Source organism: Falco naumanni, chromosome 7, assembly GCF_017639655.2.
Source record: "Falco naumanni isolate bFalNau1 chromosome 7, bFalNau1.pat, whole genome shotgun sequence".
Taxonomy (NCBI): Eukaryota; Metazoa; Chordata; class Aves; order Falconiformes; family Falconidae; genus Falco; species Falco naumanni.
In genome coordinates this window covers 27,787,886-27,814,130 of record NC_054060.1, presented here as the reverse complement: position 1 = coordinate 27,814,130, position 26,245 = coordinate 27,787,886, and positions in this window count along the sequence as shown.

The following is a 26,245-nucleotide window of genomic DNA, read 5'->3' as shown; positions in this document are numbered from 1 at the left end:
AAGAATCACACTGTCCTGTATCTAGTTGCCTGACTACTGTACTGATCATGAAACACAGCGTTTTAACAGGAGGTCACGTAGGATAAAGCAGCTTCACAAGCAGGTCTTCACCTCAGGCTTCCCTCTTGGAAAGTGTACTCCACCATACCCATTGCAACCTTTCAGGAGACTGAAGAGCTAAAGCTGTTCATAATTCATACTTCTGTTCCCCTTTTGTTATCAGAAAAATTAGACCTCAGGGCAGGTATTCAAAAACACTAATTTAAACCAGGGAAGACTCTTGGAGGCTGTGATTCAGTTTCTTCTTGGAAATGTCACCAAGAAGCACTTTTTTTCTCTCTGTTGACTGTAGAAGGGAGCATAAGACAGAAAGTTCTAGCGCACAGCATTATGCTTTATGAATACATTACCAACGCCACAGAGTCGGGACTTTTGAAATTCCCATTAGCGCCCATATAGATTTAGAAATATGTCCAAAATTTTTCTCAACCTGTTGTCCAACACACATTTTTAGTGCATTGGCTTGGTGTGCTATTATTAATTAACTTAACACCCTGTTTGGAAGCCTTCCAAGCAATTTGAAATGGGGCTACAAATTCTGATCTGCCTAAGTCTGCAAACTTCAAGTCTCAGAAGGATTTAACTGCTATGATTTTAATAATCTTATTAATAACCCCTGATGAATTTATGCCCATTAATCCAGAAGTTGCAGGAAGTAAAATTAAAAATTCTGAGCATATGATACAACCCAAATGTATTATTCAAACACCCATTCCCATCACTTGGTCATAGTATAAATCTTATAACTTGAAAAATACATCATAACCAGCTTTAAAAAAATCAAATATCCAGGGAAAAAAAAAAAAAGATCCCTCTGAAGAAGCCTCAAGAGGTTTTTTTATTGTACAAGTAAAACTTCTGCAGATGACTGATGTTTTTCTACTAAATATCAATCCTTAGTCAGTGTATATCAAACTTTGCATAGATTTCTTACCAGGATTTTTTCTGAGGAAATGGCATCACCTCATGCCTTCTCCATTTCTCTTTTTCTTTACAGTGATTTTTTAAATGGATTTGTATTCCTTATTGGTGATATGAGTACATTGCCTTTTTTTTTTTCACTTCCCCCTTTTTCTTTTTTTCTTTTATCAACTCCATATAACATTCCTTGCAACTAACCTAGAAAAAAGTCTGGGCTTATTCCCAGGAAATAATCTAAATCATAGATGTCTTAAGAGTAATGCCATACCTTACCTCAAGCAATACCACATGCAAAAGTGGACATCTGATTGACAACCATATTAATTTTTAATGCCAGTATTTGCAGTTGTAGCTCTTGCACAAGACATTTTGATTATAATATACTGTTCAGTAAAGGTACTTGTCACTCAAAAGGACAGAAAAACACACAAAAAAGATGGAGTAAGCATATCAAGGATACAGAGAAGTGAAAAGAAAGTACCAACATTTCATCTCCCAGTATGGATCACCACAGAAGCCAAGCTGTGGAACTGAGCTGGCAAAACAGATACAGTGCCATTCAGAGAACAACGTCTATTTGTTCAAATAAAAACCAAAGACACAAGAAGAGAATTATGCAGGAAGACAGTGGTGACAATGGTACCCAGCTCTTTTTCCTTAAGACTTGTTTTTTAATTAATGGCAGTTTAAACAGGCTGCAATGTCCTATTAAGTACATTTCACAGTGTGCAGACTGTAGTTTATGTAGCACGGACTGTATACACGCACACACTCACACACTGTTCACATATTTGTCAATTTTATGCTTTGAGATAGTTTCACATAATGGTCTTGGCTGAGATTTTCAAAGGCAGCTTGAAGATCACAGTCTTAATGTGCTGCTGTGATTTATTTTCTGGTCTGCTCAGGGTATATTTTATACAAAAAAGTTGTGGAAAGCCTTACCAGCTCGCATGTTGCAAGGTCAAGAAACACTTAAGTATGCAAGTGCAGGAAGTAATAATGCCCTCAGCACATTTTTCTACAAGTATTAATTAATAAAGGGATTTTTGCTGTTGTTTCTGCCAGGACAGTTGCAAGACGTTATTGAACAGATAGAAATTAAAGAAGCAACAACAATTCTCACTCATCCCCTCCACACCTGCATTACATCGTAACACAGACTAAAGCACTATAGCACTACTCACTACATTCAAATTTCTTGCAGCCAATGACCCACTTAAAGGATTTCTATGCTACTGCTTTTAGAATAACTCTCCGAAATCAGGCCTGTTTTGCTGCATAGGCTTTTCTGTTGAAAAGCATTTTCTGAAGTAGTATTTGTCAAAACCCAAACAAATGATAGGACAATCTAATCAAAACACTGAAATGACTGCCTGATTGTATTTTAAAAATCATAACCCAATTAGAACTGAATTGATTTTTCCGTTAGCATCAAATTAAAACTAATTTCCCTGCACAATATTTACTCTAATATTCCCCAGATGCAAATACAGTCTCATAAAGCATTTCATAAAAAAGGTTTTATAATTGTTTCCTGATTTTTTTCATTACATCATCAATTGTATTTATCTTTCTAAACTATCCTTCTTGTTGTCTCTCTGGAAAATGCATTAATGAAGGGAGAGATGATGAAACATCACTGAAATTCTTTAACTGCTCAGATACCATGGGCAGATAAAGAGGTATTTTTCCGATGATCTAGTCTTTCATTTCCTCTCCTAGCCAAACCTGCTCCTGAGATGACTTCTGCTAAATTAATGTAACACTCAGGCTGATAGACAGCAAAAGGTGGCAGACACTCCCTGCTCAATTTCTTTTAAAGAAATGGGCTAGAAAAGTAGATTTGTCGCCAAAAGAAATTCCTCTGTCATCCTTCAACATATTCACAGTTTTCTCATTCAGTGTCACGTCTACTGCCCTAGGCTCTTCCTTTCTCTTTGCTGCAGAAAAAGTTCCTGAATTCCTGTAGCATATGGCAGTTTGTACATTGGGAAATGGAACAGTGAGACACTACCTCACTCTAGCACAGACACAATCAGATTTATAGGACTATAATTTCATTTGCTATGATGGCTACCTTAATGAGGAACGCATGTTTCTATCTAACCAGGACTGTTCTTAATGTAATATACCCTTGACCTTGAATGTTCATTGGGTCTGTCTGACCAATGGCCAAACCTAGGGAGGCCGTTCTCTTTAAAGCCAACATAATGAACAAAAGGTGCTATATAAGTATCAGGGAAATTATCTAGTTGCCTGAGGAAGAAAATGAATTATAGAATAGCCACCTCACAACTTTTTCAAATTTGCATACCTCTGTACGGAAGCACATTACCTTTGGTAAATAGAAAGGTGATTCCCAAGCTAGTGACTCTTAGGCAACGCTATCGCTGAATGTTGAATATATTCCCAGTTCCTCTCTTTTACAATGGAATATGTGGTGTTCAAAAGAAAAGTTAATTCCCAGAAAACTCTGGCTTACTCTCTTTTCAGGACATACCTTTTCTTTTGCCATCAGAAAGAAGCAGATGCCTCCCTTTATACATATAAACCATTTATTTGTGAATGCAAGTTTTCTGTACACTAAAGAAGACCATATTGTATTATTTTCTTTAACAGAAAAAAATAAAAATGTGATTAGGAGAGTTCACACATCCTTATTATAAAACTGCAGTGGCAGCATCTCCCAAGGCAGGCCTGATGAGAGAGTCAAATTAAAGAAAGGAAGCGCCCTTGTGGTGGAGACATTTTTCTATACTTGAACCACGGGGTCTCTGGACAGAATCTGGTAAGATTCTTACTGTGAAATCATATGATTCATCAAGCAGAGAAGGTCCTTGCTCTTTTAGAGATGTGCCTATTTGTTGCAGTACAAATAAGTGAAAAACTGAGTTGAGGGTTTTGGAACTTTGGTTTCAGTTTGCAGTTCTGCCACAGACCTTAAAGAAATCATTTCTTTCCTCTTTGACTCAGCTCCCTGAATGTAAAACGAGGTTAATGATATTTTTGTCATACCCTTTGTCTGACTCATCTACTCAGATTTCAAGCTGGGGCAGGGGGAAGGGTCTCACTGCATAATTCTACAGTAGCCACTGTAACAAGGACAAAATTTTATTAGGGTGTCTGTTCTCCTCTGCCACCCATATAAATATGATAAATCATCTACTATTAATCATCAAGGCTAGAAAAATTATCACCTCATGAAATGGTGATAAAGAAAAATTATTCCAGCAATATCCCTGCCATTTATCAAAAAAACAAGTCAGGACTTTGTTAGTGGAAGAACACATAAACTGATCCAAAAAAAAAACTTCGATCAGCAAAAGATTAATCTAATAAGTGGGTAAGTTCCTGTTCTGACTCTGCTTTTGTATTTGTTCTTTATACTTTCTTGAAGAAATTGATAAAAGATTACAACTTACCACAGAATTATTCTCCCAGAGATATTTTCATGATTGTTTTCTCTTTGGAAGGGAGTTCTGCAGGCTATAAGCACAAGGAGGCTTATGCAGAGAAGCAAGAAAGCTACAATGCCTGGAATGGCAACAAAGTTTTAAGCATAAAACAGACATAAACTTATTTTTAAAATAGTGACCATATAATGAATGCATTGGAATATGCATATCTCCCATTTAAGCAATTGCTGGTTTTGTATTGTATTTTGTATATAAATGTAAGGAAATCTCCCTCTTAAACCAAGTTATACAGAGTGAATAAATTCAAGCAGCAAGGTCCTTCCCCTCTCCTTCCCTCCCAAAGGACAGCACCCTAGTGGTTAGATTTCTGTAACAATGATGGTAGAGCCGACTGCCTAGCCTACCAGGTCTTCTTTTTTAAAAAGACTAAAATCCTGTAACGCTAACAAGGAGTCAAGTCTCCACACCTGCTTTGGGAACTCTGTGGTGTGTGTGCATTTCCCTGCAAAACACCATTTAGTTACGTGTATCTGGCATTCAGCCAGTGAAATGCTACATATTTTTCTCTCCTTGCACAAATTCTCTCATGTTGATGGCACTGTTTGGCAGGCCATTAACTCAGCATTGTTTATATTTATCATCTTTGCATTTATATGATGGTACACAAAAACCTATGTGTATTTTCCCAGGTCTTTACCACCCAACACTGAAATCTGCAGCAAATTCTCTTTGTGAATGGGCTGAGCCAAGACTCTCACAGGTTGGTTCAAGAAGCACTTGCAGTGAAAGCGGTCCAAAGGAAACAGATTGTCAGCTTTAAAACATGTATTACAATGCAGCACCGCAAACCAACATTGCCATCCTGGATAAACACACCATCACTTAAAATCCTTTGACTATATTACCTGCTAATCACACATTCTGGTCTGGCTTTGTATTACATTAAATCCACTGCACTGTCTGTGTTTACTCACAGCACTATCCTAAAGATATTCCTTTTTCATGAAATATAGTATTAAAAGAAACACTGGAAAACAAACATTTGAAATTCATCCTATGCCTAGAAGCCACAGGATAAAATAACACGGTAGAAAGTTACTACAAAAGCTTATGCCTTATTGAACAGACAAATATATGTAAAAAAGAGGCAAAGCTAGTTCTGGCAGCAAGCCCACGGAGTGCTGTGTCTGTGCACAAAGGAGGAATATTCTGAAATCCAACAACAGGAAGAAGAGGCTGTGATTCATGGAAGCTCAGCTAACATGTAGACTCATGCATGTTCTCTCCGAAAAGAAAATATGCTGGTGGGTGACACCGAGCCGGAAGGCAAAGCTGGGCCTTCTGTGTTTGCATCTTTCTCCTCTGATGAAGCATTTAAAAACAAACCGCAAAAAAAGAATAGAGGCTCCCCCAGTGCTTTCAGCTAAAAGTTCTGTCTTACTGACTGTGGTAAGGCGTTTGAGAACATAAAACTAGGAGCACTAGTTCACATGAAGACTTAGATATCAAGCTTTGCCCTCTTCAGTAAACCTATAAAAATTACAATAAATGTGTTTTTGTCACTGCCATCTCTCAACGATTTTGAAGTGTTTATTATATACCAGATGTCATGTGAAGGATTTGGGTTTCAAAGTGACGTGAAAGACTTTGGAACAGCATGAATTCGAGGACAACATATTGTGTGTGTCTGTCTTTATCTGTCATAGTAATGATAAGAAAGGGCAAGAATGGCAAAGGCACTTGCTCCTCTCCAAATATAATCACCGTGCCTAGAAATTCCTAAATAACAGCTTCAAATCACTTGTTGGGGTGAACAGAAATGGTAATCCTCAACTGGCCTAAATTAGCTCGAGACCACCACATAGGAAACCTGTCAGGGAGAAAGCTGACAGCTCCAGACAGCGAGGCTGTGTGTCTCATCTTACATATTCATCACCCGAGGTATTGTTCAACATCCCAAGCGACAACTGTGCAGAAGGACCAGCAGCGCACGTAGGAGCCTGCCGCTCATGAGCAGCAAGGAACCCAGGGCAGTTGTTGCATGAGGAGGAGGACTTTCAGAGAAGGACAAGCAGTGTGAAATTAGGAAATTAAGGAACTCGATGAGCAGGGGAAGAAAACACTTTAATGCAGAGATTTTTCAGGAAATCCAGATGAATTGTTTAATTTCCACAAGTTAATACTTTCAGAGGCTAAGGATACCATAAAATAAATGAGTGCATGCTGCTTGGAGTCTCTCTCTTGGAAAACAACAAAGATCAAAGACTCCCTGCCTATTTTCTCTCTGAAAAAATGAAAATTAATTGCGTGAATTCACGTACCAGCTTATTCAACTCCTGCCTTTTCCAGTCATACAATTTGCATTGACTGACAGATACTTATAGAATGCTAACATAAATAGCTGGCCCAATACTCCATGTCAGGGTATATTTTAATTGGTAAAAAGCAATCATCATCTTTTTTACAGTAGGGTCATTTCCTGAATGTCAGATATCAAATTAACATGAAAGGATAAGGTCTCTATCAAAACAGTTGTGTATGCACAGCCTGTGAGATATAAGGTAGAGAAAAAAATCCATCAAGATCGAAGGTCAAACTCAAATCCTAATGAGGACAATGGCATCCAAAGTGTTCCTCATCTGTCTTAAAAAAAAAAAACAAACAACAAAACCAGGCTAGGATTAAAGCTATAGAACTGAGGTTGCAACATGTATACTGTATGAATACAGATGTTCATGGCTCCACCTATGCTACAAAAGCTGAGCATTTGACAGTAACCCTAATTAGTCATAGCTATGGCTGTCAGCAGTAGGGGCAAACTCAAACAACTCTGGGTGGTCTTTAGGTTGGCAGCCCGCCTCTCAGACATTCATATCAATTAGTCACCCACCTGTATTACAATGCGCAAAATTTTATTACTTTATAAAAAGGCGAGTGTGAAATATGAAGCCTTGGAGTGCTGCCGTTCATTCTCTTTAAACAAAAAAAAAAGCCTGTGCAAAAGCTGTGCGTACCTATTCTCCAGTTGCTCTGTGACCAGTTAATTAAGTCTCATGAATATGTAAATTCTAAACATTGCAGTGGATTCTTTGACTTTCCTTTCAGTTCAGCTCTGCACTAATAGATCTGGATCTGCATAAGTAAAAGGTGCAATGCCTCTGTATTTTCAAATGACAAATAATGCCTATAGAGCAGTGATCTGGCTGCAAGGGAGTGCAGTTAGTGCCTGTCAGCATCCTGCCTTCATTACCATCTTTCACAGTTTACCTGCAGCAAAGTCAAGTCTAGGGCTCTAGACCAGAGTCTAACATCTCTGTGAAAAGCAGAATTGTGTGACTGAGCTGCTTTGTCATAGAAAATCTAGTCTCTACCTTTAGACCATGATTCAAAGCTTCGGAGTCAGAAATCACATACCGCACTCCCAGGAGTAACTACCTTTAAAGGCTCCATGGCTAGAAGTTACAGAAGGTGTCCTGGAGCCCGAGGGTTAAAACACTTGATGTTCTTGTTACCCATAAATATCCAATCAGTTGGAAGTCTGGCTGCCACCCTGTGAATAATGGAATTTTTTTCAGCACAAGAACTTAAGGGAAAAAAACCACAATGCTGCAAGGTGACCTTAAGCCTTTATTTTTTTCCTCCTGGTTTATTTCCAAAACTTTTACATAACCCTATATTTGACTTCTCAGCCCTGAAGAATTCTATGTAAGCACACCTTCAAAACAGAACCAAAACGTTTCCTTTTAAAAGATATGAAACAAAGTATTTTTATTCGCCACCTTTTTCCTCGTAGCCGAAGCAATTTGTTTTAATTTGGCCCAAGTTTAAGCTGCCAAACTGTTCTCAGTGATTTACTCTTCAAAGTTTTTTTTGCCTATCTCTAACCCTAAAATATTCTTGATTCCATAATATTTAATCTTCCATGTTCATGTGATAAGTATAAACTATATTTTTGCTGTTTCAGCAAAATCAGCTCCATTTTAAAGTCCCCGCTGCCTAATAAACATACATTTTTCTGTCTGTCTACCAGAACAACTTCTCATTATTCTGTTCTACTTAGAACACAGTGAGCGCTGCTGCCAGGAGACAAGATTGTTAAACAAATTACAGTAGATGCTTATGGATTATACCCATGTAGATGGTGTTGTTTAAAAAAATAATAATAGTAATAGATAATGCTATGAAACAGAGTGTAATTTCTGACCAATTTCAAAATGCTTTTTCTAATCAAAACTCTACCTACAGAGTGTGAAATCAATATATGGATGTTGCTGTAAAATTAATGAGCTCTTCAATAGTCTGTTTTGAGATATATACATATTTTTTAATATTGTGAATCATCTCTGATTTTTCTTTTCCTAAATTGCATAGACACATGCATTGGTTGATTAATGTTGCACCATAGCACAAGAAAAATCTACAGGAGGATTCGTTACCTGTAATGATCTCCACCAGGCATATATTCTTCTTTCTCCACACAGATAGACATCAAAATTAAGTACATTGGCTTAATTCAGTTGCCATTGTAAGCTCAAATGGGATACAAAGTGAAATCAATATTGGTGAAATAGATCAGACTGGAATTGGAAGGTAATACAATTAGGTTGGCTTTGCTATACTTTGTAATGCTTATCTGCAGTATTTTACCAAATAGAATACGGGTATCTATTTTCTGAAACCATAGGAGGTTTTCAATGCTGTATTGTCCTTATTTATTTCACTTTGAGAGAGCACTTCAGAAAGGTCTGTCTGTCCATCTCTGTGGGATTTAGGGCTGCCATATCTCCCTGAGTGATCTGGATTTCATGCATACAAGGGAGATTTGCTTCTTAAGCAACAGCATTAAGAATTGTTTTAATAGCATAATACAGAGAAAGCATTATGTGTTCTGGCCATAGGAAATGTGCTTTTTGCCTCTGAATACAAAGCATTTCACTGTGCAACAGTCTTAGACACAGAAATGAAGAACATGGGATCTTGTGCCTCTCCTTCTCAGACCTCACCCCAGCCCCACCAAAGCTTCCACCATCAGCTGAACAGCTTTACTGTGCAGCAACGAGGTGGGGGATGCAATGCAGGCTAGCATCTGTACGGGGCTCTCAGGAGATTCAGCAGTCCTCCTGCACCTTTTCTTTGCTCCATTCTTGGGCTGAGCTGGAGTGCAGCACCAAGCCTCAGCTCCTGCACAGAGGTTGTGTCCAAATAAGAAAATTATCGCTGAGTAATCAAATGCAAATCATGGGTTCTTTCCATTGCCTCTGATATTCAAATCTTCCCCCCCAAAAACCTGAATTTATTCCTTAAACCCAGAGTATATTTCAAGGATGACCAAAGCTACTTGATTTAGTTCGGGGCAATAAAGATTTAATGGAAGAAACATTCTTTGCAAAGATGATATTAAGAAGCTACATAAATCGTGGCTACACACCCTTTTGACTGATAGAAAATATGTTTAGAGGTTTTAATAAAACAAAACCCAAGGAGTTATTGGATTTTATCTAAACATGATGTTTGATGTTACCCAAAAGACCTGCTGAATACGGAACGAGAGCTCCATCTTGCCAAGATTGGAACATGTCACATCAGGACACAACTCCAGTAACATCTAGAGAAACATGCCACCCTTAGGTCATACTAGGCAACAAATTCCGACTATTTTCACATGTCTTGCCCAGGGTGCCACAAGAGCCGGTGACACAAAGTTAAAAGTAGCCTCACAAAGACAGCTGAGGTTATCATGAGAAGCCTTCCTCTAGTGAAAGGCAGGCCAAGGAAGGAAGTGTTCCTGCTTTTCCCACTTTCAGGATTAATGATGAAGCCCCAAGGTGTTTAGTCAGAATTCCTTTTCATGGATTCAGCATTCACTCCTCTCAGAAGCATGCCAATGGCAGAACTAATATTTCTGATGAAAAAAAAAAATTAACATTTTTTAAATCCTTATCACTAACAGAAGGAAAAAGAAAACAAGTTATTTTCTGTGCCCCTCTCTCTTCAAGGCTAGCTTTAATGGTTTTAGCCCTTTAGACTAAAATTTGTGATCCCAGAACTTGGTTTAGTGACAGAGCACAAAGTAAGGAGATGCGTAACAGCCAGGGAAACAAAGATACATCCAGTGAGCTTCTGTGGATCTACTACCTGCTGAAGCTACTTCAGTCCAACTGCTCTCCTGCTGAATCTGTTGTGAGGAGCTCTAATGACGCACAACATCCATGTGTAGATTTACTGGGAGAAGACCTCATCAACCTCCCGTGGCGTGCATGCTCCCAGATGGTGGTAGGCTGCGCTGTTGCCGTATAGAGAGGAGGAGAACCCCTCCATCAGATGTACCACAGAACTGAAACACCGCTGGCAAGTCTATGCCGTATGCACACCACTTGTGCAATTCCCTGAGGCCTCAGAAATAGAGAGGAATGCAAGAAACATTCTTAAGGAAGGGGAAAGGGAAGCAGGGTTGACACAAGGTGCAAAATCACTGTGAAATGGATTACAAGAAACTCTCAGAAGGCTGGCACGTGTGGTTTATAACCTGATGCAGGGAAACTTGGTATCATAAAAGCAAATTTGGCAGCAAATGACAAAACCTGTTTTCCCTGTTCCTAACTCAGCCCTTGTGGGGCAAGTAGGAATAACCTTCTTCAGTGGATGAAGCAGCACAACACAGGAGAAATAACCAGAAATGGAAGGGCAGTACCTAAGGGACACCAGTGCTAGCACACTGACGCACAAGGACAAAAGGACTAGGGGATGGAGAAATTAGTCTATGGAAATAAAACAAAGGAAATCACTTGAAATCAGATTTTGATCTCATTTAGGATTGCCTGTTCATTTTTCTATTCTGCTACCCGCTTTCACAGGTAACATAAGCCAGAAATCAAAATTATAATAATGCCTCACAGATTTATCATAATTGTAACGTTCCCATACGATTGAGGGAATGCCACAAATTTCAGTGTCTGTCAAAGATCACATTTGTAGACATGTATCATAGCCTATGAGGAAAAATCAGATTTCCTGCTTTTTAAGTAAATTAAATAGAGTAAATCATATAAACTATGGCATCAATAACATATATACTCTCATATTTTAATTATTGGTAAACAGGTTCAGATGCAGAATACATCAGACCTGTCATACATCCTACCAGACAAGGACAAAGATCTGTATTGTAAACCAACTCAACTTCGCTTTAGTGCAGAATTATTTTTTGAAATGTAGCAAAATATTGGATACTAAAGTAAGAAGTTCACATAAACCCCAGGAAAGTGCTGAATGGCGATGAGCACGAGAGGTCTTTAAGGTGAAATAAAGCTAATACTGAAGTTTCTACCACCATCCAAGCCTACTTAAATGGTAGTCTACGTAGATGTGATCCATTTTATCATTTTCAGTGACATAAGCAGGTGAGTAAATAAAGTTGATTCAGTTGCTATCAACTATGTCATATATGTCATATAGTTTCATGGTAGTTTGGCCAACTTTTTTTGAATTTCTTTCTGGATCATAAAGAAAAGCACTAACTGAAAATTTCACTGGAATAGACAGTTCTTAAAACACAAGACAAAAAGAAAAAAAAAGAAAAAATCTCATGGAATCAGTCAATAAAAGTGCCAACAAGAGAATAAACTTATGAAGTATCATTCACCATGGTATATAACACTGTACTAATGAAAGTGTAAAAGTTCTAAGCTAAACATAACACCATTTAAAATTTAGGTATTTATTTTAAAAATAAAGGGTTAAAAAAACCCACAAAAGTGTTAATATTTGCAAGTGTAGCCTCATGCAGTGAGAAACAATGATTAAACTACTGTTGCTTTATTATTTAAAATATATTGCAATGCCCTGAGAGAAAAAGAAATGTAGAACCACCCGCCCAAGACCAAGATAGGCACTTAAGTCATGAAAAACCCTCATGCCCATCATTCACCTGCAAGATTTTTCCATTTCTGTTTGACTTGACAATCTAGACCCAATAAACTATCCCAATGAAAGTTTTGCAGAAACAAGTCATGATGCCATATTGTCACTTGCCAAAAGAAGATAACGACCATCAAACATCCACCCAGGGCTCATGCAGATCTCAGGTTCTTCTCAGGACCTGACAAGTTCTCCCACAGTTCAGAAAAAATGCTTTATGAAGCTGCTTACCTTACTGAGCAAGAGCCCTGAAACATACCCTCAGTCTCTTCCTAACCGCAAGCAGGAGAGTACAACTTCACTGAGAGAAAATAGGTAACAGTACAGGAATAATCTCATTTTAACCCTCCATTTTAAAAGGATAAAAGGCTGCCCTTCCAACCAGTGATCCAGATCCACACTATTTAGATTGCTAGATACCTCCTTTCCACTCTCAAGTGTTACCTCTTCCAGGTGCTGTGTCCAGTGTTATCATAGATAGCAAAGACCTACTAACTAGATTCCTGTTGGTAGGCTAAGCAACACTCCTTCAGTAAAATAAAAGCTTCCTCCCCCTTGAATAACCTAGTGGTCCCTCCTGGCAGCTCTTCCAGACTGAGTTCATCTCCTTTGCCCTAGTTTTTCTTCTTAATGTTGTCTTCTCCAGTCTAACTAGCAGTCCCCATGTGGAGTTGTACTGAATGTTACAGTGAACAGAACTGCAATATCTTTCTGTAGAAATTGTCTCTTTAGCCAAGGAACACAGTGATGTTAGTCTGCTAGAAATCTGTCTTTGATAAACCAGTTATATACCTTATGCTATTTCCTGTTTACCTTCAGGTATGCAAATATTTTTGCCTTCAACTTGTATTATAGTATAATCTGCCACCATTTCTTCAGTATGTGTATCAGCTTTGGTATTTCTCTTCTCACTCTTAGATGGCTTCAGCAGGAATTCTTGCTGTCAAAGTTTCCTGTTTATAAAGCACTCTCCCAAAGGCTGGGGTGGACATTGTCTGGGTCCTCAGACTTGACCATATTAAACCCTGCAACTGTCTTCAATGTAGATATTATATCCACTTCCTTGATCACTTGCTTTTGGGTCCGTGGTCAGTACTGTCGTCTTTCCTGAAATAATGATGCCAAGTATACATTCAGTTCCAGGGCCATCTCTAAATCTTTTCTACCATTCTCACTGCATAGATGCCTTCTGCCTTTCCTTTTATTTTAGATGGCTCCCAATCTTCTCTTGATGGAATAACCCTCTACTTCCACTTAGTGTCCTCTGTGAGTCAGAAGTTGGAGATAGCTTCCTTTCTCATTACCCAGATGCCTTGAAAACTAGAACTTGTACTTCTGTAATATTAAGGAATCCAAGCGTAAAGTTGTGACATGTTGCTAGCGGATAACTAACCTAGTTGCAGAGCTATTTCATATATCAAGAGTTTATTGCAGGCATAAGGGTGCTTTGGCATCCAGTTTTTCACATAGTGTTTTTGCCTAACAGCCAAAGCAAAGGAATCAATTTTTCTTTTGTACTAATCATTATTTTCAAATAAACTTCTCTTAGAAGTTTGATCTGTAGTCTTGCAAGAGAGCAGTTTAGATTGCACTGTTACACATTACGATGTATTTATCACAGTAACATCCTATTCCAGTTCATAAGTGAAAGATTCTTAATAAATATTGCTCATTTTGGATTCAAACTGTGAAGAATATATAACATTGAATAAAGACTATTAAATAATGAATATACCTAAAAATGCACCTTGGAAAATAGTGAAAGTTAGACATTGATTTCTGTCTGGTTATTGTGCAAACTCAGCTGGGCATGAAAATAGTAAGTATTTGGAGGAAAAATCACGGGTAAAACTTTACTCCCATCTTGAAGGAATCTCAGCTCAGCAAAAAATCTGTATTTCAGCCCCTAAGAAGTGTTCTGTTTTTATAGCTGACACCACTAGAACATGAGGGTACTCATCATCTCTGAAAGTGAAGCTGTTCTTTTTAATTATGTCTATTTAGGCAGAGGCAACTAACTTTAAATCCTCCTCTTTGAAATTCTTTTCCATATGACAGTAGTGAAAAATCATGTGCATTAATCATGTATGCACAAGCCTGAGTCAAAAATCAGAGCCCCATTGAGTGAAGCTATGTGCAAACACACTGAAAGACAAGTGACTGAATCGCAGCATTTTAGAAATAGGTGTGAGGTCTGCGTTTGATTTGATCTGGATCAGGCTTTTTACGATTACACTTATTCCTGACCACAATGTAAAGAAGTCGTTGCAAGGTAAAGCCAGGACGTGGAAAATGCAAAAAGGGTGGTAATACCAGTCCCATGAGCACTTAAATTAACAATGCTTTATTTTCAATTCATTTGTTCCTCATGGCTGACTGATTCTTTTAAAATTAATTTAACTAGGGTAACAGTCTGAGACCCTATGACTTCCATTTTACCACCAGAAGCTAATTTTTATTTCAATTCCCCCTTGGCCAAAAGATGGTTGGAATTGCAGTCTGCCCCAAGCTACACGCACACTCGCTGACCAGGAGCCGAAGCACCGTGTGCTCCCACGGTCAGCCCCACACCAACAATTAGGGACTGGACAGAGCAAGTGATTTACCATCTCTTAGCTGGTGGCAGGCTGAACTAATGTTTTTGGAGGTGAAAAATTGTACATGATTTTCAGAAGAACACAGTATTTTGCAGCTTCCTGTTATCCTACCGTATGTTGTTGAAATTGTGCAACAGATTCAAACATTTCTAGGATAAATTGAGGAATACGTATTTATATTCACAGGGTGATTTCAGATTAAACTGGATAAAAATTGCTTTATTTGCCCCAAGTGACCAAACAGAAGCTGTTAGAGCAATACCAAGCCACTGGAACTGTGCAGCCTTACCCTAGCTCAGGTTCTGGTCCTGAGGAAAAATCCAGGTAGTTTTGTGAAAAGGGAAACAAGAGCAATAAACAATATTAGTGATGTCCATAGCAGAACAATGTTGCCACCTCATTAAGAGTCTGCACTAAGGTCACTCAAAAACAATTTAGCAGAAATAAGCTTAAAAAAAAAAAAAAAAAAAAAAAAAAGCTTAAGCTAAATCAAGACACAAGTATCCCAAAAAAGACTAGACTTTTTAATTCTCGTGCATGGCATGCAAGGTGAGGATCAACACCATTTCTGATGCAAGTCTCACAAAAATTAAGTGTAAATAAGACATATTTCTGAGTGTATAATGTGCACATTAAAAATACTGTCTAAAATATGAACTGTACAGAGCATGAATAATACACCGACAAGCTCGTGAAAGGGTGATGTTCTTTGAGCTCATCATTGCATATTTGAACAGGGTATGAATATTTTATATTTATGCTAACTGTCATACTGCAAGTTAGGCTGTTTGTACTAGAAAGGCATACAGATAGCACTGCTATTCATGTTTACTGTTACCCTGCAGACGTCAGCAAAACTTTTCCATCTTGTAAGCATCCCCACTTCCTCCCTCTCTCTTTTTAATTCAGACATAAGGTTATTCAAAAGGACCACACAGCAGCAGGTTGGGGGCAGGGGGGCAAGGTAAAAGTGGCTGCTGGATGTCCAACCCAGGGAGGAGGTGAACAGGACCTTATAATCCAGCAACCACAGCACACAGCAAGTTACCTACCACTAACAACTGCTGGAAAAGGCTCTTGCTAGATGCAGATAAGACATCAGGGAGTGGGGGACAGTGAGGGAGTTAAATAACATACACATCCAGATACTTCAGAAGAGTCCACCAGAATCTGCAGAAACTAATATGCAACGTGGAAATGACTCCCAGAGAAAGTAGTCCTATTAGCTTTTATCCCAAATGATCACAGCATTATTTGACAGAAACACCTGCAAGAGCTAACACATCAGGACTGTTAATGTTCTTTATTTGACAACTCTCTTACCACTTGCTATCAAAAGAAAAGAGATAATTCAAAAGCAAGTAGAGTTCAACTATAAATTAGCATCTATAAATTAGCAGGTAGCTAATTTATAAATGCTGGATCTTTTCCCTTCTGAAGGGCACTGAAAAGTTTTAAGAAAAACAGCCAAAAGCTTAAAACTTCTATGGCTTGCTTTCAGGGCAAGCTGAAACCTCTCATGAAACAGCTGGCCACCTTTAAGACACTCCAAAGTACTGGGAGGCACTAGGTAGAAAGACTTAGCAAGCGTTCCCAGCAGCAGCAAAAAAAACCCTGAATTTTTTGTCCTCCCAGGAGCAACTTTGATATTAAAGGAAGGACAGAGAATTGTCTACTTCATGAAGTAAATCATCTACTACCTGATTGTGCAGTACCCCTCTTTGCACAAAGATCATGTCGTGTTTACCAGGACAATCAGAAAATGTTTTTTTAGAAGAAACTGCTTCATAGCATCACCACTAGCCAGCCAGCTTTCCTTGCCAGTTAGAGACATCAGCAACACTCCCACCTCCAGGTGTTCACCACCACAGAATGACTCTACACATTGCAAGTTTGTGTGAACCTACCTGTCATCACCAGGGTTTCCTTACAGTTCCTGCATTCCTTTTCTCTAGACAAGTATCTTGAGGATTTATTTTTCTAGGAGGACATTTGGGCACAGTGTGACTTCATTAGAGACAAAACGAAACTGCTCATAATTCTTCTGGTCCTGAGCAAGCATAAAAGCATATCATGTAAAGTGCACTAGTCTTTAAACAATACTGTAAGGCTATGATTGGGCTTCTGTTGACATCTGCATAGAAATCAGTTTCCAGTCTTCTGAAGAAACTATCACTTAAAGTTTCAGAGACAGCACTGAAGACCCACCATCCAGGAATCTTTTTGGAACCTGATTCAGAATAAGTGGCATTATTAAACCAGGCTACTGCAGAGAAAAGATCTCTTTTTTCATGGTTCAGAATAGGTCAAGACATCAGATAAAGGAGGAACTACCGGAGCCTGGTGATGGTTTGGCTTAAAGTGAAATACGAAAAGCTAAATTTAGGCCCTGCATCGATGGCAGATTATTAAGCAGTTTCTTACTTGTGCACTCCTATACATACTGACATCTACTACTAAGGCTTAATCTCAGTGCTCAGATTTATTTTACTCAAATAAAAAAGGAAATAAATTTCCCTTTATTCTTCAAATATTTTTTTTCATACAGCATAAGCACAATTCAAGCTATTTCAAATGTTAAACATTTTGAACTACACCATCAGGCTTCCCTATACCCCTCATCATGTCATATATATGAAAGAAGATGAGGTTAGTGTCCTGCTCCCTTACACTGAATTTACCTAGATACTGTTGTCCACAAGAACTACTGTGAATTGATGCTCCTTTGGCCCAAGGTGTTCCCAAATGATTAAACAAGAACCATGCATTTTTCAAAGGCTGTATACATTGAAAACTTTAAATATTACCACTGGTTATAAGAACTCTTTTTCCTAAAAGTTTGGCATAACAGACCTCTTTTTTTTCCCCCTAATCATTTGCACATCATCTTTACTACAAGTCATCCTCATTGCATTGCTTATAGACCAACTCAGCAAAGTTAAGCCTCAAGAAATCACATAGCACTTTATTTCTTTCCTTTCTTTCTCTTCCTCTTTCTTTGCTTGTCGTACTTGAAAAGCACAGATAGTAAATTCCTACCAAGATTACTAAGCCAGTCAAGTTATCTAGGAGACACAGTGGTTTCTTTTTTCCTGCCTCCTGTGGTCTCTGCAGTCATTAAAATCGTGCACAACAGTCTCAGATCCCCTAATCATGCTACAAGTCGTTACATCTCCATTTATGCAGGAGCTAGCCGTAATTTCTGTAAGTTATTGAGATGCAGCTGAATGTAATACAGTCTTGTCAAGATAAGGTAAGCCTTGGCACTACTTCTATGGGATCAATGATAAGTCCCTGATTTGGAGTATCAGAGGCTGCCAATGAGTCGCAAGACCTTTGAGTTCCACCAGAAGAGTTGGGCACACACCCAGAATGGTTTCTAGATTACAAGCCTATAATGTGCTCCTTTCATGCCGCTATACATAAACTGCTTTCATGTCAATATGCATAAGCTTTCTTTTAAAATAATTATCGAAAGAGGCTGGTGAATCTGTGCCTCACACAGCTTTCACTGGCTTACAGGCTAGGATTCTTCCCCAAGATCTAGAAGAACATTAACACAGAACAGATGCAAGAAAAAAAACTGCCTACCAGGTATTACAATGTACTGCCTGCGGATTTACAGGGCACACAAGAACAGTCTAGTATCACTCTCCCTATTGACTCTCACAACAAATAGGTCAGACCACTTTCTATCACACGTGCTCCATTCCTCTTTACACAGTCCCCCAAAAGTCAACAAGCTACTCTATTTTCAGGGCTAACAGACCACATACTGTCCGCAAACACACACGCCAACTTATAACAAGCCATGAATCTATAGGCCTTTTCTAGTGAGACACTCAAAAAGGGAGAAGGGAGAAGGAGGGCCTCTTTGACTGGTACCAATTACACACTTCTCCAAGTCACAATAATATACCGTTAATATCATCCAGAGGGAGTCCCTTTGGTTCGGTTCTTAGCTGGTGTTTCTAACCCTCCTTTACAGAAGGATATTCAATAAATTAGGTATTTCTGTGACCTACAGCAAGGCTGCACACAACTGTTTGCATTATATATGGTTTCATTTTGCTCCCTGGCACTGCTCTTTGGTGGCTGTTACAGCCCATAAAGCCATCTGTTAGGAACACTCAGTCATAAAATTATTAATGCCTATAGCCTAAAACCAACCCTAAGTAAATAAACAGTACCAGAAGGCCCAGTGCAAAATTCTGGGATGTTAAACACACAGGAAATACACAGAATCATAAATCTTCTTAATAGTTCTATGTGCAATTATGTATTCACTTGAAATTCAAATAACACACAGAAAGACTAGACAGAAGTTGCTTCTAAAATAGCACACTGCAGATTTGCCTCAGAGTTGAACCCCACGTGAAAAAATCTGGAATACTATTGTGAATACTTGTGACATTTAGAGCTAATAATAGAGAATTATGCAATTAGGAAAGAAAGTTCCTGACAAAGAAGCTCAGGACACACATAATCTTCAAAGCTCAAAATGCAGAGAACAAAGGAAGAGTGTCCCAAGTTTAAATCACTCAAATTCTTAGGAGAGGAGGATAAAAGAAAATTATTTGTACTTGGCATTTGCAAGCATGAAGAAAATATTAAGAAATTAAGTACAGCTGGATCTTTACCACTGTAACAGCAAGTCTCTTGAGTAAAAGACGAAGGACTGCCACCTTAGTCACTGGGCACTGGCTCCTACCTTAGATGTAAATAAAGATGGAGCCTCTTTGCCCTCCATCAAGGCTCCTTTCAACTGTGCTTGCCAAAGGGGTCTCCAGAAGGCTGGCACAGAGCTTGGCCTGTCAAGTCTCGTGTATGGGATGCAAGACAGACGCAGTCAGCTCTGTGGCCCATCCCTCCCACAGCTAGGGCCATATTTCATGCATGCCCAGCACAGAAGAGCAGCCTGTCCCCCTAGTCTGGTAGCCACAGATATCAACAACATCAGCTGGAGATCCTAGGAGCTAGGCATCTGCTGGAGCAGGAGAGAAGCTGCAGTGCTGCGGGCATTAAGCATATCTTTTAAAAAGGTCTGGCCCTAATGAGGCTCAGCAGCTCCCTAGCTACAGTTTCGCATCAATAGCAGTAAGTCCAAGCATCTTCAGGCTGGCCATATGAAGGAGTACCTGATTTACAAATGCCGGCCCTGCCAAGAAAACCAAGACCTGGCTAAAGATGGACAAATACTGCCTGAAAACCAGGCTGGCCCCCAGGGAAGCTACCACAGACAACAGTTCTGTCACGACAGGGCAGAGGACAGGACACGTGCTCCTGTGTCAATAAGGCTGCAAGATCAGTTGTGCTGCAGCCAGCGCTAGGCATTAACAGCCCACAGCCGACAAATGCGGTCGGTACGGTATGACCAAACCAGCCTACAGCAGAACCATTCGACTTCAGACCTATGCAAAAGCTGCTTCCACCTACAGCACTGTCCATGGCCGCAGCCTGCCACACAAGTCCAGGCTCTGCAGCAAACCTGGTTCTCAGCAGGTAATCAACCAGAAACCAAGCAAGAAAGTACTTTATATTTTATAATACAGATATATATATATACAAAAAACCCTATATAAATAAAGGTTTTAAAATCTTCAAATCTGAGTATAGCACCCCATTGAAAACAAGAGGCTTTTGTTCCAAACAGTTGCTTGTATTTTGCTGCAGTTTAAAACTGTAGTGCCCTTTCCATCTCATCTCACTTGGTTTGTATCCCAAACTTGTGCACCTTTCACTTTTTAACTTAAGGATTTGTTTCTTAATCACAGAGGGAAGGAGTTTAGAGTTGTGCAAGTCACAGACGCAGGGGTCTTTTTTTATAGTATGTTGCACATCTGGGTTTTCTCTTACACCACCAACTTCCCGTAAACTGGATTGTGATTTTTACTGTGAACCACACTTTGACACACATAAAAAACCAAAACACCTTATAGTTGTTTGTCAGGGTTCTTTAAGACCTTGAATATCCTGGAAATATGTTTTTTATATGTCAGAGATCTACAGACTAGGAATTGAAGGGAAAAACCCAGGCTGGACCTAGTAATGCAGGAAGTTTCATATGACAATAGAAACAGATTACAATAATCATAAATCATCACCCACATGCAGACTGGGGCTGCAGTTCAATTTTCAAATTAAGACTTCTGAAATCCAAGTTATGTTCCTAGCTTCAGTGCAAATTTCCATTGCAGCTTTTGATAAATTATTTCCTTTCTCTGTGCTTCACATCTGCCAAACACAAATAGTTCCCTTCTTTTACCTATCCCACCTACTTAGAAATTAAGATTTTGTGGAAAGGAAACTGAGAAGTGATGACACCACTGGAAACTATTCCTTAGCTGGGTTCTTAAGCACCCAGTCTGATCAAGGCTCAGATTTCTGGATGTTATTGTAGTGTCAATGAACTTTCCCTAGGTCACAGAAAAAGCAAATGTCACTGCCAGAATATATTGCTAATAGAAGAAAAACTTTAAGCAAACAGCAAAGATCATCTCAGTGACATCCTTTGATGGCTCACCTCACATTGTAATTGTAAACAGGATAAACATTGATGTATTATGTACTTTACTGACTAGGACGTTATCATAATGTTCTTTTCCAGACGAGATGTGTGCAGCAACCATTCTTAACCATCATGTGTCCTACCGTGTTCCTCCACAACCACAGCACTTTACACAAAGCAGTATTTATACATATCAAGCACTAATTTCACCTGTTTGCTTGTCCTCTACACCCAGCCCATCTGACCACAGAGATTCCTCAGTGAATCCAGGTCAAACCCTGCATCTTCCCAGGAGAGCATTTTCCAGTTTTCTGCTATGCAACAGGTTTCCTTCGAAAGCAGGGGGACTCAATAGGACCGTATTTTCTAAATTACATATGTTGAAAGATATTCTAGGCACTCTATAATTAGCCATCAAGGAAAAGCATTTCTGATTCATTAGGTCAACTTTAATGGTTTCCTCATTAAAAGTTTTTGCTGTTAAGCTGACAGAAGCTAGAATTAAATAGTAGCTCCCAGCACTTTCTTTATTAGCCGATCTCTATTGAATCAGTCTTTATCACCTGAAGAGATATTTTAAATGGAAATTCCTCAGCCCCGAGCAACCTAGATTGACCAAAGGCCTAGAGATTGCTCTGTCCCTGCTTTAATAAACTGACTGTATATATTGCTGCAAAGGTTGGTCCTCATTAGTCAGTGATGGCTGTGCAAGATTTAACACATTATAGTCCAGTACTGATTTGTCACTTGTTGATAGTGACATATTTTTGTTGATATTAAATAGCTGTTAGAGGGAATTTATAAATATGAATCTCTGGGGAACTTTTATAAGAATCATTTATTTCACAACAGCTGGATAGTCCTATAGTGTGAACAAGATAACTGCTGTTAATGTGGCAAAATACACAATTAAGTTCCTTTATGGTCCCCTCTGAATACAAATCTGTTGAAGTGACTCAAGACCCAAGCCTGGGGATCAGCACTTTCACAGGTAGCTCATGGGAGCTTAGATTCCCCTTTGTTATGTTTCCGCCAAACCAAACCTCATGCTAGTTTTTTCAGGTTTGCAAGGGAGAGGATTCTTTTTTTAAAAGGGTAAAATTACATTTCTTCCTTTTCTCATTAATGTCCCAGCTGCCAGGCACAGAATTTTCAGAGAGCAGGCCCACCTAGCTCTAGGTAGCAATAAGCTTGTGCAACTTGGTTATTTTAGAATATACAAACTGCAAATACAGAAAGAAAGTGGGCCGACTGAATCCAATCAAGATTGTTCTATGTTAATTAAACACTATCCTTCTCAGGAGACTAACTTGATATTTTTAATGGCTCTTTATGAAGTGTCTTGCTCCGAGTTTGCAAGTAACTTGTAAAAGCCAACTCCTATTCAAACTTCTACTTTCAGTGGGGAATTTATTTTGAGGAATGTACAGAGTATTTCAGGAGACATGTTTGTCTGATAAATAAGGTATTGTCCCAGGACTCGGGCGTGGGGATTCTGTCCATGCATCTCTCGCTAAGGCTGCCTACGACCTTGAGGAAACCAACTCTCAGGGCTTCAGTTTTTGCAGACACACAATAAAGGTGTCATTCGCCTTCTCTCACGTTTGGTCTATCTTGTCTGCCTGGTTCATAAACTCTATGTTGGCGGGGACTCCCTCTCATAATTTGTTTGTAAATTGCCTACCGTGGCACTTTACAAGCTGTAGCAGCTAGTCTAATACAAATTAAAAATAGCAATTCATATGTCAACATACTAACTGATTTTTCCCTATCATAGATGATTTTCCCTACATAGATGCCTTAAGTGGAGGTGTTTATTTTAAATGGAATTAGATGAGAGAACTGAGTATGAGAGATCACATGAGGTGGGAAGACATTACCAGAAGCAGTTCAGCTCCCCGCTTCTTCCATTTTGTCAAGCTACCTCAAAAACTAATTGCATTAATTTGGAACTTAGTAAATTATTAAACAGGGAACCTTTTTCAGTTAGACACTAAAATGGCACAGAAAGGCTTTAGTCTTGGCCAGGGTGTTTGGCTTTGCAGAATTCCCTCATTTCAGTAGGAAAATTACAGGGATTCAGGAGCTCAGCTGGCAGTTTTTCCTGGTAATTTCCTCTAAGGAAAACCCAAACTGACATACTCAGCATTAAGACATGACTGCCCATAGCTGCAAAAGCTTCCTGGCACAGGAGTGACCTTGGCATCCTTTATCAGTTCCTTACTACGTTAATGGACTATTAATGTAGGGAGGGGGAGACAGCAGCAAAATAGGGAATAGATGGGGAAATGTGTGGGCAGTAAAGTAGCAATGAGCTTTCAAAACCCCTCCATACTCACAGATCATAAAAAGTGGCCAAGAGGAGTATTTTACAGAACCATTCTCTGGAACCAGGATGAAATAATTCAGCATGACAGCAGTTTAGAGACTCAGTGTAAAAAAATTAATTATGGATGAGGAAAACATTAAGTACTATAGTAGCACCAACAAGTAGACACCTTGAGCTCCTCATACAGTCTCTGTCACCATGGCCACTTCTGCCTGCCAAAACACCTTAACCTGCCCTGTTTACATTAGCATATGTGTTTTAAAATGACTCTTTGTGTTGTCATCCACAGCATCAGAATGGAGGTTGAGGTTAGCTGTGAGGAATGACTGTAAAAGGGACATCCAATCCTAGGCCCTCTTCCAGTTCTTGTTTGGGTTTGTTTTTTTTTTTTTTTTTTAAAAGCAACCCTTAGACAAGCTGCAGAGTGGCAGACTTCTTGCAGAACAGAGCAATCCTTAGAGTAGGAAATAACAGGAAGGCTTAGAGGCATATGGAACCCATTAGAAATGGCATGTTTGCAGGGACAGATTATAAATTGGATAAACTAGAAAAGCATCTGAAAAAAAGCTTGCCTACGATTCCTTCTTGTGTGAACTGTCTCAATCCAGCTGAAGTGCGTTTCTAACCAAAGACTTCACTTTTCCATCATTTCTTCATTTCACCACATTTGTAAAATGCCCATAAGTGATGACAGCAGAAGCTCCACATACTGTAAGATCCACCCTGGAGCAGAGGGAAAGGGAAGAGGAATGAGCAGCATGCTCACGTATTACATCTCCAATGATTGCTGCAACCAGAAAGGAACAATTTGAAAGGTTTAATGGAGCCATAAATCCATGTTTGTGCAGATCCAAAAGCTCTTCATGCCTGGACACGATGGCCACAGCACCAAGCCTGTCAGAGTTCCAGGAGTGTCTGAATAACACTTTTAGTCATATGACTTTAGTTTTAGGTAGTCCTGTGGGCAGGGAGTTGGACTAGATGATCCTTATGAGTCCCTTCCAACTTGAGACATTCTATGATTCTATGACACGCAGCTGCTGCACTAGCCTGAAGCGACACACACTCGGGTGGCTCTCCTGCAGCCCCACACTTGTGAGTGTGGATTTCAACTCCTTGCCCTGCCCCTCTTGCAATTTCTGGAGCCTGACTGCTGACTTTCCTGGTTTATGCAGATGCAGTGGATTTCAACCTTAAAGAATAACAACCAGTCATTCATTAACATCAGACAGGCAAAACAAATTTAGCTAAGCTGATTACTGTAATGTAGTAGCCAAGAGCACCATTCAAATTGACATGGGAGAAGAAACGTCTTTGATACTCTCTGTACAACGAGCTGTCTATTTTTGTGAAGTCTCATGTTTCCTAATTACCTTAATACTATAAGAATTAGGTAATACCAATGTACAATCACTCACACTGGGCTGGGTTCACAGCCTCCCATTCCACGGTGCTTACAGAGAATGCTAATCTGATACAAGAAGGCTGGCTGCGACAGAAATGGTGTCAGGCAGCTTCTTTGCAATAATCAGTTGCACCTCAGAAAAAGGAAAACCCTAAAATGCCACAGGGCAGACTTCACAGTGGAGTAAAGGAAATGCTACAGGTATGCAGGCAGCTGAAGACACCTTCTCCTGAGTTGTGCCTTGTCCCCTGCCTTGATAAAACCCTTTCAATGACAGCTGCACTGTAGAGGACTGTTCCCTTACCCCCAAAAGTCCCTTCCCCACCCTAGCACAGCCAAAAATGAGGATGAAGCAGTGTCTTCCCTCAAGTGCTGTGAAAGCAATTCTGGTTTCCCAGCCATGTGTGCGCCAGAAGATACATAACACGCTTTCACCCCACACATCACCTCTACAATCTGTGCACGACCTACACAGACTCACAAGTATGAACCTGGCGCAGCAAAACCATGGAGCTATGAAGATGCCCTGACTTAACCTGTGGGGAAGGAAGCAGTTCCCAGAGAAAGTTTATTTTCCATTCACCCAGCCCTTTCCAGTAACATTCAAATTTAGGCCTGAAGGACCTGCATAGGTGATGTTGGACGTCAGGTACAATATATGCTGCAATAGCTGAACATGTCAGTGCTGGTAGACATGAAGCAGGACCTTCTGTGCTAACCCCATGGTGCGTGCTTCACAGCCCAGTATTTTTCTCTGTGTGTTTATTTACAGGCAGATTTTGAAAAAGAAAGCAAAGCGTCCTAAAATGGGAACAGATGGGGTCTGCCTATTATCCTAAATCATTCTATGACAGAATAAAAACAAGCAAGGCTCATGTGTGGCAACCTGCAGTGCAAGACACTAAGCAGACCCCACTGACAAGCAGTATCTTATTGCTGAAGAGACCCAAGCTGGCTCCCCTTTCACATACTATGGCAGAGTTACTTCTAGTTTGCAATAACAAGAGTAAGGGAAGGAATCAGCCTTTGTGTGCAACAAATACAGCTGACACTCAAACTTTGGCTCTTGGGCATAAAGAAAACTGAAAG